We start from the raw sequence: 15,310 nt of genomic DNA, 5'->3' as shown, positions 1-15,310 counted from the left end.
TTAATCAAAAACTTGGTCTGTTAGGTTGAGATCTATCAAATTACTATCTCTCCCTAATGTGATGGTAATTAAGCAAAATTAGTGGTTTTATTACATTTTATGGTGAAACCCTAATTTTCCACCATTAAATTTTGGTGAACCTGACATCTTGCACCTTATTTTTTGTTTTGTGATCTCAGATATGATTTTTTATGCATTTTCAAATTCAAATTTACATTGACAAGTTTAATTTTCAATTGAATTGCATAAATTTAGAGGTTAAATTCACACAAACCCTAATTTATAATTCTAAAATTGAGCTTGTGGGTTGCCTAATTTGGATTCATTATTTCAGATTTGATTGTTTTTGTAATTTAAATTTCAAATTTGCACTCGTAGATATAATTTTCAATTGAATTGCATAAATTTAGAGGTTAAATTCGCAAAAACCATAATTTATAATTCTTGTGGCTTGCATATATTTTCAAATCCATTTTCAGATCTGATCTTTATGACATGTTATGCTATTATTAAGAGGTGTTTATCTTTCAAATTCACAAATCGCATTGCTTAACTAATTGGTTAATCAATAACTTTTACAAAATTTTGCATTGTTTAATCATAATCTTCAATTTGCATTCAAATTTCCCTCCTTTATGCATGAGTTTTGTTACCATTAGTCCTACCTACAATATTCTCATGAGAAGAAGTTCTAGAATCAAGGCTTCCTAAGGTATAATTACAAACAATATGGAGCCTAATTTGGATAACTTATTTTATGATAATGTTGGTGGTTCCTCCAACCAAACAAATGATGTCATTTATCCCCATTATTTTCATAATTATCATGGTGAGGATGCATCACTAACTAGGGTTACTATTGACCAATTGGAAAATATTGACAATGAATTTGAAATTCTTCAACAATGGATGAGTCAACAATATTGGGAAAGTAAGGCAATCCCATTGATTAGAGGATTAAAAAGAATGGTTCAAAGTGATAAAATTGGTGTTGATTTTTTTATGGCCTTTCTCATATTATTGACACTAATAGCATACCTATTAAAGGTTGCACTGAAGTCCTTGGTTACACTCAAACCACTAGTCAAGTAATCATTCTATTCCTATGCCTACATCCTTGCCTAGTGTGCCTACATTTACATCTTCTATCATGACTACTTCCACACACAATGTTAATCCTATACATGTTAGTCAAGGGAGCAGCCTTGTTAATAAAAACTCTTATATACCTCCTTTCATGAGTCTTCCATTTGTGTCCCAATCATCTCCCATACCCATATATCATAGTGTTCCACCTCATAATTCTCTACCTCCACCTAAATACAATAATGTTACTCCTCCATCACAATCCAATATGTCCAATTTCAATCCATCCACCAAAGCAAAATCAATTACAATCTAAATTGTCTCATCCCTACAACAATGATTGACTTCCTTTACCCAACATAAGTTTAATGTGCCCACATTTGATGTAGCAAGCCCATTATCCGATGACATTTTCCATGTTGTGTCTCCTAAATATATGGAAATCCCTCAATTGGAATTTCACAATAGAAAAAGTGATCCCTTGACTCATGTGAAAACATTTAAAACATTGTGTAGTGAATTTGCTTATGATCAAAGGCTTATGGCTAAATTGTTTACTCGAACATTTAGGGATAAAGCTTTGCAATGGTATTGTTATTTGCCTCCTTATTGTATCACATCATTTCAACAATTAGCTAATGCTTTCATTCAACAATTTCACAATAATATTGGTCCTAAGAAAACTTTGCTGATTTGATTCATTGTAAGCAAGGTGTTAAAGAGAAAGTGACTGATTTTATTGGTGGATATAAACATTTTTATTCTCAAATTTCTTATCTTATGCATGATCATGATGTTCAAAGAATTTTTATTACTAATTTACAAAAATATGTTAGGGATAAGCTTCTCTTTTCTGAGTTTACTTCATTTACGTAGTTGTGCGTAGTGCTTCATAATTATCAGCTTCAAGTGAGTCAATTTGAATCATCTCCTTCAATGGCTCTAGTTGATAATAATGAGAGTGCTCAACAATATTTTGCAAAGTTTAAACCAAACAAGGGATAAATCAAGATAAATGACAACATCAATATTCAAGTGGCGGCCATGACATCAAGTGTGGCCCCTTTATCCAAATACTTTAGAAAATAATTTACTCCTCTTTCCAAGTCTTTGCATAGCAAAATGTCGAAATTCATAAATAATAATGCCTTGAAACTTTCTCCCATCAAGCCAATTGATACCTACAAACCTTTTCCATCTTATCATGATCCCAAAGCCCTTTACCAATATCATCATTAACTTGATCATGATACTAAGAAGTGTTGTACCTTAAGGAGTAGGATTCAAGACTTTATTGATAACAATACCATATCCGTAGCTAGTGTGAATGACAAAGGAAACAAATTTGTAGCTCCTCCTATTCAAAACTCCAAATATTTACTAATCATTTGCCTTCCCAGTCTACTAATGTGGTTGAGTCTGAGCCTCTTGCATATTTTGATAATGATCTTGGTGTTGAGTCCAATGATGTTGTGAATCTTGTTGACAAACCTATAACTCCTAAAGGCCTATGCATTACCCTTTATCCTATCGAGACTATTGTTGCACTTGATGTCCCACTATATATCATTGTGAAGATCAAAGACAAACTCTCACGAGGGGTGCTCATTGATCCAGTGTGTATGGTGAATGTGATTACTAAATAATCTCTATACTTACAATTTCATCAAGTAACATATGATAAATTTAGATCAATGGTCAAGGTGTATAATGGTTTCTCTTGCCCTACTATTGGTTCTATTAATCTTCCCATTGAGGTTGGTACTTAGTTCTTAGATGTGACTTTTTCTCTCATTCCTACATCGGATCAATGTCATGTGAATTTGGGACAACCTTGGCTCTCTTCCATGAAATTGATCCCTTCTAATATTCATAAATTTCTAAAATTCCCTCATAATGGCACTATCATAACAATTAATCATAGCATGTAACAACTCACAGCGAGGCATGGAGATGTCACCCTTAATTACTTTTGGTCTAAACAATTTGAGCCTTTCAAGCCATGAAGTGATTATCTTTTTCTATCCCATCAAAGGTATAAAAATAATATGATCTTATCCTTGAGTAATCCTAGGGACCCTAGACCTATTCCTCCTCCTCATAATGGACTCAATATCCTTCCTACACCTTTTATTCCTCCTATATATGTTGCAGTCCCACCTCCTACGTCTTACAAAGGAAATAATTTGGCATCTCCTATTTATCAACCTATTAGACCTTCTCCCATTCCTCCTCCTTTAGAGGAAGAAAATAATCCTATGTCCATTGATCCTAAGCCTTCAAAACCCTCAGCTAAAACTATACGAAACCGTTGTGTGAGAGAACGCCAATGAAGACATCATGATAAGGCTCGTGAACTTGTTTCTCAAACCATTTCCTACTTGAAGACACCAAATATTGACTTAGTCCCATTTATCCAGGCTTCCCCTAACCCTAGGGAGGAATTTCAACCTAAATATCCAAGATCAAAAATGCTTAATAAAAATGATGGTTCATGCTCTATTCATATTAGAGAACCTACTTTCATTAATCTTGATGATGAAATGGATGATGATGTTGTTCATGATAACAATGTTGATTCTAATGATTCTAAATGATATGCATGAGCTTTTTATGTTGATAATGATTTATTTAAGCAATTTTCAAATGCATTAATCCTAGCACCTAGTGGTAGACAAAGTGACTTATCATTAGAGCATGGTCCTTATTTGGAACTTGTAGTAGCTCCATCTACCATGCTCAAAGTTGCTACTCTTTAATCTTTTCCACCTTCATAAAATAATGTTCAACAATATTGGGATGTGGATGATTTGCTTGATTAGTTTCATTTGTGTCATAGATTCTCTCTCCTCTCTTGCTTGTTCGTAATGTGTTTCCATGTGATGTGCTACGTTAGGTTCTCTTTGGGTGACCCTTGTCACTATGTTGGTGCAAGGTAATAAAGAGGTTGAATATTTTGTGGCATTCTTCTATTTGTATCTCAATTGTTCTATTTTTTGTCCCTTGTGTTCTCTACTTGAGGACAATACAAAGCATTGAGATCTCTCTTGGTCTCTTCAATGTTGACTCAAAAGAGACATGTTCCCTTCATCTATTGTGTTTGTGGTTCCACTACCTTTGGGGTATGAGGTCAATTCAATACAAATATTCATAATATACATTATTTATCATAAGAATAAACTGGCCCCAGAGTAAGTGGATTCCTTATGTGTTTTTATATTTTGTGACCATTATCCTTTTATTTGTCCTTTCTTGGGGACATATCATTCCAGTACTTGTTGCAAATGTGAAGTTGATTGATGTATCAATATGGTTGTCATTGATATCAATGTACTTGTAGACACTTAAATTAATTATTTTAATGAAATTAACCCTCCTACATAATTAATTAATTTAATTGTGTTAGCCTTTATTCTTTTCAATATTAATTGAATTTAATCTAATTAATATTGTCATTATAGTCCATATAATTGATTTATTTAATAAATCAATTTTCCCTCCTTCCTCTAAAGTACTCAAAAATTAACTCTTCTTAATCCCCCCTTTAATTAATTAATTAATCTAGGTGATTCCTACAAATCACCTTGTCCTAATCCATCATCAGTCTAATTAATTTTTCTAGAAACTCTTTTAATCCTACTTAGCATTATTCTCCAATTTTTAATTACTCCCACTCCTTCTCTCTCCTAGTCAAATCCTCCTACAAATCCCACTTGTTCCTAATCCTTGCCTAATTCTTCTAAATAGTCCCCCTAATCCCTCATTAGTGCTTAATCTCCATGATTATACACAAAAGTCAACCATAGCCATTTATGGCTAAATCCTCTTATCCCCCTCCTCACCTTCCACCTTAAATGCTCCCTTTTCTGGGTGAATGTGAGATTTTCAAAATCTCACATTCTCTCATGCTTCTCATATTCCCAAGAAATTTTAAAATTCCTTTTCCCTTTTCCAATCCCCATGCACACAATATCTGGAGATTTTTTAATTCCATGTGCATCCCCCAAGGAATTTTTAATTCATTTTATCCTTCCTAGGTGCATTGGGAACTCTTCCCCAAGTACCTTGAGGAGGGTGGAGACAAGAAATACCTTTATAACAAATCTCTTGGTCTCCACCCCCTTGTCATGTCATTGTCCATTGATCCATGTGATCTCTTCCTCTCAATCCTAGCCCTCCATTTCTTTTCAATCTTGACCGTCCATTTTCCTCCATCCAACTCTATAAATTGGGGTCTCCATCCCCTCATTTGACATCTCCAATTCAAGTAAGTTTATTTTGTCACTTTTGAGTTCAAGAATCCATCCAAGAGCCTACACTATAGTCAAATCCCTCACATATCCATATTTAACCATTTGCATCCCACATGAGAATCCATCATCCATTCAATCCCTTAATCCATTTGTTGTGCATATTGGAGAGCCATCCACATCAACCCATTGAGCTAATCAAATCAAGTTGGAGAAGGGGCACTACTTCAACCTCATCAAAAGCTCAATCCGAGGATCAAGTGAATATTGTGAAGGTATAATGGTATCCTCCGTCATTAAGTTGTGCCACGCTCAAAAGATTGTTCTTTAGGCATTCAACCCAATAGACATCGTCGCCACTGCTCTTCCCATTAAGAGAAATAACTCCCTTACGTTTAACCATATAGGGTGAGTCATTGCCAAATCTGACAAGGCCGCCATCAAATTCCTTCAAGGAAAAAAATCTGCTCTGATCACCAGTCATGTGATGTGAACAACCACTATCAATGATCCAATCATCAGAGTTATCCATCCTAGACACTAGTGCTTTTTGATCTGATATCTCTTCCTTAATAGCTACAAACATAATATCTTCACTAGCATCATCATCATATTCTTCTTCAGTAATACCACTATCAATAGCTACAAGACAATCTCTCTTGCCTTTACCCTTATATTTCTTAAATTTGTCTCTCTTAATTTCATTTTCACCATTAGGGCAATTAGCTGCTATATGACCAATCTTATTGTAAGAAAAACATTTCAACGGTAGCTTACCTCTGTATTTCCCAATGCCTCTAGGCAGTTGTTTTTCCAACAATGCTTCAAGATCCACTAAACTATCTTCATCATCAGCGTCTCTGCTGGATCTAGATTCATAGCTATGGCTGATATCTCTACTTCTTCTCACATATGGGTTAGAGATAGAAGCTCTGAATGCAGATTCTGATTTTTGTACACAAGCATCATAGCCATTTAGTTCAAAAGCAGTAAATTTTCCAATGATAGAGTCAAGAGTTACCTTTGTTTTGTCAATGGATTTCATCTCTTGAATAGCTACAACTCGGATAGCATAGACCAGTAGCAGGGTTCTCAGTACCTTACTGATCATTGTGGCATCTTCCACTTTCCCTCCTGCACTCTTTATTTCACCAACTATCATTTTTATCCTTTGACCATACTGCTGGATATTCTCACCTCCAGACATTCTCATGTCATCAAACTTTCCTCTTAAACTCCCCTCCTCAAAAATCTTAACATGTTCATCACCGCTATAAATCTCTTCAAGTTTTTTCCATAATTCATATGCAGTTTCAAGACCATGAACATCTACATATTTAGCATCAGATAGGGAACTGATAATAGCCTCTAATGTTTGATGATTCTCTTGTTGTTCTTTCTTTTGATCATCAGTCAGAGTTCTAGTAGGTGTAGTATACTTATTTTCTATATGATCCCAATACTGACTTCCTAGACTCTTAATGTAAATCTTCATTTTGTCACTCCATATCCTATAGTTATCTTTTTTGAACTTCGGACCTTCTTTCTTCATCATGATCTACAAGATCTTTTCCTCAATCTATTAGGCTTTAGGTTAAAGAGGACCTGAGATGCTTTGATACCAATTGATGGTATGATGAAAGAATAAGTATCCGGTAGAATACTGAGAGGGGGGTTGAATCAGTATACTGAAAAACTGATACAAATTCCCAAACTCAAAAATAAACTTATCAACAAGTAACTCAATCAAGATAATATCTCAAAGATTGCCAACATCAACCGGTTTGACTATTATGACAACTTAACAGTAAACAACTTCAATCTTGTAAACATAAAAAATGCTTAATCATATGTCAACATATTCATCTCTCAATGCTTCCAATTATCATGCCTTATCAGAATAGTTAAGTAGTTAATCAAAACAACAAATAAGATCATAACCACAAAAGCATTCACCACTTGACACAAATATTTTTACGTGGAACACCCAAATAGGTAAAAACCACAATGAGATGAGACTCACAAGGATAGCTATCTAAACTCTTCTGAAAATCGCCCTGTTAGGAGCCAAGCCTGCTAAAGCTTTTACAATAAGTCTTGTTAAGAACTAATTCTGGTTAGGAATCACCCGGTTAAGGGATTTACAAATATGCCTTGATGAAAAGCACAATACCCTGTTAGGAGTAACCTCGCTGGAGGATTTGAGAATCCAAACTAATGGACTACCTTGTTAGAGGATTTAGAAAGTAACCAAGCTTGTTAGAGCTTACCCGGTTAGGGGATTTCAATTTCTATTGTAATTGTTAGAAAATAACAAGTTTTCTTGATTTGTCTGAATAGCACTACATTTGCTTGATCAGATCCTTCTTAAGCTTCAATCTGCCTTTACTCAAACTGCAGATCCATCCACCAGTCAGGCAACCACACACTCAACTGGTTTCTGCCAATCTTGTCGACTTTGCCAACACTTAACAAAACAATATCATCGACCTTAAATACAAATCAACTAGGTCGATAACACAATAAAAATCTAATTCTCATCATCGAGATTACAAACAAGTCGGTACAATCTTGACCGTTAGAAATCATAACACTCTCTTCACATTCTTCAAGAAAATTACAACCGCTCCATGATCACCCCTTCATTGGACTTTGTAACTCATCACGCGCTATGCATTAGATACAATCCACTTTTCTTCTTTGCAAGATAACAAACAAACACGCCAAATCAATCTGAACTAATCCTCATACAATGATCACACGTGTCTCCATTATTACCGCTCAACATTAGATCTTAAACCAACAAACTTGATCAATTAGGGTTTAACAGAAAACAACTGGTAGGGTTTACCAGTTACATAACATAGAAAGGTTTAACCATTTATACCGGTTCTACTTACAAACTACCATATACCAGTTTACAACATCTTCCTCAAAGTTTATCATAACGGTTACAAGACTATAGCAATAACAATAATAACATCAGCAATATCATGAATATCATTAATGCAATCTATATGCAAAATGCCAATAATCTAAAAATGCCAACATTTATGTTGTTGGTCAAGCCATATAAACTAATCATGTATCCTGCTAAGCACATATCTAACATGTTCATCAACAAAATCATCAATGAAGTTAAGTGCATGATGAAACCCTTTGTCTGTAACCTTCTTGTATTGTTCCTTCAAGAGACCATTTTCATCACACAGTTCTCTATATTGATCAAAAATAGCAACCATACCCAAATCTTCCACTTTGCAATGGTAAAATGATCTAACATCTTCAACATGCAATACACCGTAGCATACTCCAAATAGGGCTCCAATGGGATCAGTTTCTTTGGATTTAAATGGATGTCTTTTGAATTCGGGTTGTGGCCTATTGGTAACATCAACTAGGTGTGGTGTATCCATTTTCAACAAGTCACTCTTCAGAAATAGATAGCAATATCTCTAAAAAAATTATGTTCCCACTTCTCCAATAAGGTTTTAGACACCGACGGAGTTCTTTAAACCGATTGCTAATCACAGATCATGCCATAACACTTCAATCTCTATCAAACAGGTTAGATGTTGCAAGCACAAATTCTTTTGTTCTCTATTCGCTCTCCATGTTCTCATACAAATGCAATGTGACAAATAAAATTCAAAAAGTTCCTTTTATTTGCCCAACATCTACCACATTAAATGTCATTATCGATAAAACTCTAAAATATCTTAAAACACAATATCAGTTCACATAACACATCAAACCTACCAGTTTGATCATAGAATCACTTCTTAACATCATATTACATCAATGTATGCAGATTCAACATACCTCATGTTCCTTCAGGGGGTTCGGAAATAGATCTAACATTAAGTTCCCCCTAAGTTGTATAAACAACTTAGTTTGCCCTTGAAGGGTTCTCCACACTAGGTGAAGAAATAGGATCTTCAGATGATTTTACTTCCGTTACCTCATCATCCTTCTTTTTCCAGATTTTATTCATTTCTGCTCTAGTCTCCTCCACATCAACTTTCATTTTTCCTTTCCGGTCACCTGATTGGTTCACCGGGTTGTTTACTTTATGTCTACAGAATTTTGCCATATGTCTCAGTTTATCACAATGATAACAAGCCATACCAAAATCTCTCCAAGGTCCAACATTGCCTCTACTAGTCCTTCTTCTGCAGTTCATGGCCACATGACCAAAGTTATTACAGATTGTGCGTACCACATTCATTCTTTTCTTTATCTCATAGGGACTAGACCGGTTAACATAGGATCTTTGCCAATTAGGACTTCTTTGGTCATTTAAATTCCTTCTCCAATCACCAACAGACCTTTGATTCATGTGAGGAGTATGATTATTTTCTCCATACCTGCATTCAATAGATCTAGATGCCCATACATCTTGCATGTGTAACAATAACCTTCAAATCTTCTAGGCTTATATCTCTGATTAGTATTAGGTTTATAACCAGTATTAACATCAGATATGCTTCTACAGACATTAGCAGTATGTCCTAGCTTATGGAAATTGAAACAAATAGGCTTATAAGATTTCTTACTAGTGGTTTTCTGAGTCTTAGGAGTGGGTTTACCTTCATACATGTTGACCTTAGTACCGGAAGGTTCTCCTTTCTCAAATGTATTGTATCCTAACCTAGATGTATCACCATTAATCCTCTAAGATTGGATCTATTCATCCAACATGGTAGAAATCTTGTAAAATTTGCAAGCTTCTCATTAGATTTTGCAAGCTCTTTACTAAGATCTTCATTCTGCTTCATAAGAGTCTCTCTAAGAGACATTGTGATATCAAGATCTGCTTTGATTTCTTCTTTTTATTCTTTCTCCTCATGCCAGTGTGCATATAGAGTGCCATTTTCCAAATTTATCTTAAAGATCTCATGATCTTTCTCTTTGATCTTGTCTTCAACTTCCCTCCTTGTTTCAATTTCTTAACTCATCCAGATTGTAAGGCTTCAAGCTCTCTCCTCAAGTTAGTTTTCTCACCATTTAATTTCTACACCTCCTCAACCAATGCATACATGTTTGCTTCATCAGAAGAGGTATTGTTAGAGACTTCCAACAATTGTTCATCTAGCTCTTTCCTTTTAGCAAGTGAAGTTTTATACTTGCCTCTAAAAGTTTCTAGAGCATTCTTAGTTTCAGCAAGTTTATAAGGCGTCTCTCTATAACTCATGCCCCCCATGTCTACCTTATGAATCCTTCTCAAGTGGTTAGGCCTCAAAGAAGATCGGCTCTTATACCAATTGATGAACTTATAAGGCACTGAGAGGGGGGTGAATCGGTGCAAGTAAAAACAATATAAATTTGATCACCAACTTTAACAACTTAAAACTTATCAAGCATATGACAAATATCACCACATAAGCAAATGCCCAATAAAACAAATTCTAAATAACACAGGAGATTAAACATGGAAAACCCAAAAGGGAAAAACCATGGTGGGAGCTGGTACCCACAAGATTCACCATCTGCATAATAGAAATCTTGATCGGTTAAGGTCTTACAGCTATGCCCTGTTAGGAGCAGACCCGGTTAAGAGTCACCGGGTTAAGGGATTTGAATAATAATCCCTATTAGGAGAAATGACCTGTTAGGATCAACCTCGCAAGAGGATTTAAGACTCTGATTCAAAGCTACCCTATTAGGGGATTTACAAATTAAGACATGTTAGGATCTACCCGATTAGGGGATTTTGTTGTTGCAAACTATTAGGAAAACAAAAGTGATAAGATCTTCAAGTAACACCTTTTGTGTCTAATAAGATCCACTTCTGATCCTTAAAATATCAACAACACTTCATTACAAAACTTCCCTAATCACCACACGATCACATTCACAATATTCGCTCATCCAGTTGAATTAGCCAATGTGGTTGTGAACATAGCTCCAAATACCTGCCACCATCATTATTGTGAAACCGCATCATCCAACTCTTCATGAATCGCCTGTAGCGGTTGTCGGAATGCAACTCTGTTTCAGTTTACCGGTTGAGATCCTAATTACCGGTTCTCTGTAAAACTCTTTTGTATGGGTTAAACCTTACCGATTGGCTTCTAAGACTTAGATGACTACAAAAACATTGTTACCATCAATGACAACACAAAACTTAGTCATCAAATATGAATCTCAATCTCATCATCACATTTACTAACTAATCATATATCGGTTGCATAACAACAACAATCTTTACCAGTTCAGTCAAATGCAATCAGCAATAAGTTCAAAATTAGTTTTACCGGTAGAACACTAATTCACCCCCCCCCCCTCTCATTGTTCTTGGTTTCCAATAGATAAATGGTGGTTGGAAAAGTTATTGGGCACCAATGACATCCATATATTCTATAGTTATGCTTTTGGATTTAATCTCAAAAACAAAAGGTTCATAGGTAGTTATTCCACAAATTTAAATGCAAGTGGTCAATTTGAAAATGGTATGACAAGATCAACAATGATCATGCCTTTAACTATATTTGAATATCTTGGCATGGAGGATATGCTACATCAAGAGATATCAACAAATTAGGACCTGTCACATGGGAGTCAACTTAACACATCATCAGTTTGGACCCACATAGTACACACTCTCCTCAAAATATAGAGGGGCATGTGTCATGATCTCACACCATGATTTGAGGTGGGATCACCCCTTGGAAACTTGTGGTAAAAAGAAGGGTTACATGATCACACCATGTAGATTTATATACATATTAAATGGTCTTGTACCATTTCAACTTAATGGTGGGCCAACCTTTTTGAGCCTACAATGCAAAAGAGCTATGTAATCCAATATGAAACTACCACATAGTAGTCAAAAAAAGGATATTTGATGATGAAACCTAGTGTAATCATGCACCTTTGTAACTTGAAAATAGGATCCACCAGCTAATTGTGTGATACAAAGGGAAAGCACATGAGAAATGAATATCTCTCAATTAGCGATATGCATCATCATCGCAAGGGCTCACAACCTTGAGGCTCCCTTTAGAGATGAAGGTTGTAAGACATAGGAAGAATGCAATGCAATCAAGACTTGCCACATGGAAGCTAGTTGGAGAGTTGGTGGGGAGACTTCCTATGCCAAAGAACAAAGGGACATTAGGGCCCACCTTTGACATAAGTGACACATGGCACCATCTCGCAAAATTGCTAATTTGAGGTCTTCTGAGAAAGATGAAACTATGATAGACTAAGACGATGTGATGCAATTGAAAGATAACACATGGCATGCCAAAACTGAGCCTAATGTTAGATGTGACACATGGCATGATCTTGCAACATCACAACTTTGAGGTGGGCTAGCTTTAGAGAACTCATGATAAAGGGACCTTGATTAATGCAATGAGATAACAACACTTGCCACTTGCTCAAACAAAAGGTAGGGATCATAATATATGCTTCCCTTTGAAATAATTAAAAAGTGAATAAAAGGGTATGGGTGGTGTCTAGGAACATTAAGTCACTAGGGTGAAGGGGCTAATAGAAACATGAACACAAAAAGCTTAAGTGATAACTCAAGCAACTGACATCGGGTATTAGTAGGTCAATTACAGATTGAAACATAAAAATAGAGGCCAAGATGGTTAGGGTTTTAGCTAGGGTAGAGAAATGAAACTCTCCTAATATCAATGACAAACCCTAGCTCTACAACTGCTTAAACAAGTTGCATGAAATATCAATCAATGCCTATGAGGAATCTAACAAAAAACAAGGTCATGTTCTCTTTGGTTAGACCCCTGGTATATCAAATGTATGGCTCTAAGTGAAAAAATCTACATCAAGAAAATGTGTAATGATCCTTGGATGATGTGATGCTAATCTAAATTTCTTTTTGGTGCTTTGCAAAATCAAACCTAGATATATTCTCTAATTATTTTTTGACAATTCTAGACTATTCATTCCATTAGACTTAGTCTTCAAACATATACCACCCTAACATGTAATTTGACATAATTTACACTTCAATCATATCATAACAACTAGTGAAGAAGGTGGCAAGATTTTTTGAATTTAAATTTGAATTATAGAAATATGTGGTTCAAATTTATGGTCGTAGAGGTGATGTTAAACATTTATGAATTCATAACCTAAACTAGGTTAATGAAAAACAAAATTAAATCATGAGATGAATTTGTAGAGATGAGAGATGTCGAGTTAAAAGTACATAAAATATTTACCAACATCAAAGTGAAAATCACCATTAAGTATGTAGATGATGCATTTAAAGGTAATCTAATAAACATACCCCTAACTAATTATTAATTAATTTAAAACCAAAAAAACTTGCAAAGCCAAGTTCAAACCATGTAAACATTCAATATAAATAAATGGTAGGACCTAAATTGACGATCGATTATGTCACTCAAACAATTTCTTCATGAGGTCATCTATTTGAAGTTACCCACTAAACATTAAAGCATATCTATATATACATAATTTATATCTGAAATCTTCTCTTTTAGATAATGTAATCTTCTAAAAAAAAAATTAAGTATATTCTATAATCAAAATAATTAAGTATGATCATACGACCATCAAATTTAACCCTAATTATAAATAAGTAAAATTTTCAATCCTCATATATGGACCCCTCCACTACATGGGGAGTAGAAAGTTTGGATCAAATGGAGGAGCTTATTCCTAAGATGAGACTATTTGGTGAAAAAGTAATAAATGGTTGACATCATTATCTGTATGCAAAAGCAACACGCCTATAAATGAAAAGACTTGAATGATTTTTAAGGCCCCTACTTTTGGTTATTGGCGTATCAATGTGCAATTCCAACGCATGTTCTCTTTTACTCTTATCTCCTTAAAACAAAGCCCAAAAGTAAAAGTAAAAGGACAAAAAGGCCCACAACCTAAAAACTTTAAGGTGCCTATTTTTAGGACAAGTATTCCAAAGTAAAAGTAAAAGTAAAAAGAAAAAGATGCAACTTTCATTAAATTTGACCAATACTTTCCTTACTTGGAAAGAGAATGCATCATTTTTTCATAATTATTATGCTTTTCTTTTGACTAATGCCATTCACTATTTATATGGTAGACTACATACCAACAAAACATCCATTTCAAAAATATTTGGGATTAAATTATATGATTTTTTATGATATTTAGTTTGTTTTTTGTAAAAAAATAAAATATTTTATTGAGATTCCGAATCAATGAGATAGGAAATGTTGATTCTTGTATTAGATTTTTGTTCACATTTTGAATAAATAGGGTAAAAAATGTTGATTTTTATACAAGATTTTATCAAAATAATTTGATTCATTTGTATAGATTATTGAAAAGTAATGTCTTTCATATAGTGAATCCTTCGAAGATGATTAGATGGAATTACGTTGAATGAAAGATCCATAGTAAAAACTATTTCTTATTATTACTGACAAAATGTCAAGCCACATCGACTATTCAGTCGAATTTATATTGTTTTTTATTCTTGTTATGTATTTTTTGGTCGATAGATTATTCTTAAGATTAACTTTTTTTGGTAATTACCAAATTTTGATTGTCCAATATTTTATTGTAACAAAAAATATGTCAACCCATTTTGTATTTGCCCTATTCAACAATCAAAGAACTATAATTTAATAATAATAGTATAACTTTTGGGGGGTGAAATTTAATAAAAATAGTATAATTATTTTATGTTTCATCTAAAAATAGATGTGTAAATTTTTAATAATTAATAGCATCTTCCTATGTTTCCAATGCTTGTAACTTATTTATAAAATTCGTATCATATGAGGAAAATAATGTAATACAACTTGGAACCTTTAAGTGCTAATGAACAAATTTATGAGATATTCTCTACTTTCATACCATTAATATCATCTAGAGTAGCCATCTTGAATAATGGAACGTTTGAAGGCTATGGTTATGTTAGATTTGTGTATATAGAAGTTGTGAACCAAAAAATTGTGTGAGTCAATTTTCTCTTCTTGGATTTGTAT

The sequence above is a fragment of the Cryptomeria japonica genome, chromosome 6 (assembly GCF_030272615.1).
Source record: "Cryptomeria japonica chromosome 6, Sugi_1.0, whole genome shotgun sequence".
Taxonomy (NCBI): Eukaryota; Viridiplantae; Streptophyta; class Pinopsida; order Cupressales; family Cupressaceae; genus Cryptomeria; species Cryptomeria japonica.
Note: the sequence above shows the minus strand (reverse complement) of the source record.